Source organism: Chiloscyllium plagiosum, chromosome 40 (genome assembly GCF_004010195.1).
Source record: "Chiloscyllium plagiosum isolate BGI_BamShark_2017 chromosome 40, ASM401019v2, whole genome shotgun sequence".
Lineage (NCBI taxonomy): Eukaryota > Metazoa > Chordata > Chondrichthyes > Orectolobiformes > Hemiscylliidae > Chiloscyllium > Chiloscyllium plagiosum.
The window spans coordinates 2,017,705-2,019,383 of record NC_057749.1 but is presented as its reverse complement, the minus strand read 5'-3'; the positions used below and the strand labels follow the sequence as shown (position 1 = coordinate 2,019,383).

Here is a 1,679-nt window from a genome sequence, read left to right as displayed (position 1 = left end):
CAGCCCTCCAATCCCTCTGCTCCAATCCTGACCTCACCATCAAGCCAGCAGACAAAGGGGGTGCATAGTAGTCTGGCGCACTGACCTCTACCTCGCTGAAGCCAAACGCCAACTCGAGGACAGCTCTTCCTACCTTCCCCTCGACCATGACCCCACCCCCCATCACCAAACCATCATCTCCCAGACCATACAGAACCTCATCACCTCCGGAGGTCTCCCACCCACAGCTTCCAACCTCATAGTCCGGGAACCCCGCACTGCCCGGTTCTACCTCCTTCCCAAGATCCACAAGCCTGACCACCCTGGCCAACCCATTGTCTCAGTATGCTCCTGGCCCACTGCACTCATCTCTACCTACCTCGACACTGTCCTATCCTCCCTAGTCCAGGAACTCCCCACATAGGTTTGAGACTCCACCCATGCCCTCCACCTCCTCCAAGACTTCCGTTTCCCTGGCCCCCAACGCCTCATCTTCACCATGGATATCCAATCCCTCTACACCTCCATCCGCCATGAACAGGGCCTCCAAGCCCTCCGTTTTCTCCTCTCCCGACGTCCCCAGCAGTACCCTTCCACCAACACTCTCATTCGTTTGGCCAAACTGGTCCTCACCCTTAACAATTTCTCCTTCGAATCCTCCCACTTCCTCCAGACCAAAGGGGTAGCCATGGGCACACGTATGGGCCCCAGCTATGCCTGTCTCTTTGTCGGCTACATAGAACAGTCGATCTGCCGTAATTACACCGGCACCACTCCCCACCTCTTCCTCCGCTACATTGATGACTGCATTGGCGCCACCTCGTGCTCCCGCGAGGAGGTTGAGCAATTCATCAACTTCACCAACACATTCCACCCTGACCTTAAATTTACCTGGACCATCCATGACACCTCCCGCCCCTTCCTGGACCTCTCCATCTCCATTAATGACGACCGACTTGACACTGACATTTTTTACAAACACATAGCTACCTGGATTACATCTCTTCCCACCCTACCTCTTGCAAAAATGCCATCCCGTATTCCCAATTCCTCCGCCTCCGCCATATCTGCTCCCAGGAGGACCAGTTCCATCACAGAACACACCAGATGGCCTCCTTCTTTAGAGACCGCAATTTCCCTTCCCATGTGGTTAAAGATGCCCTCCAATGCATCTCATCCACATCCCGCACCTCTGCCCTCAGACCCCACCCTTCCAACCGTAGCAAGGACAGAACGCCCCTGGTGCTCACCTTCCACCTTACCAACCTTCGCATAAACCAAATCATCCGCCGACATTTCCGCCACCTCCAAAAAGACCCCACCACCAGGGATATATTTCCCTCCCCACCCCTTTCCACCTTCCACAAAGACCGTTCCCTCCGTGACTACCTGGTCAGGTCCACGCACCCCTACAACCCACCCTCCCATCCTGGCACCTTCCTCTCCCACCAGAGGAACTGCAAAACCTGCACCCACACCTCCTCCCTCACCTCCATCCAAGGTCCTAAAGGAGCCTTCCACATCCATCAAAGTTTTGCCTGCACATCCACTAATATCATTTATTGTATCCGTTGCTCACGATGCGGTCTCCTCTACATTGGGGAGACTGGGCGCCTCCTAGCAGAGCGCTTTAGGGAACATCTCCGAGACACCCGCACCAATCAACCAAACCGCCCCGTGCCCCAACATTTCAACTCCCC

At 55.3% G+C, this 1,679-nt stretch overlaps 1 protein-coding gene across 6 annotated transcripts in view; it reads right to left on the bottom strand.

Moving 5' to 3' along the window:
* LOC122542456 (hydroxylysine kinase-like) overlaps nucleotides 1-1,679 on the bottom strand; it is a 51,904-nt gene that overhangs the window by 16,235 nt on the left and 33,990 nt on the right. The window lies entirely within an intron of this gene.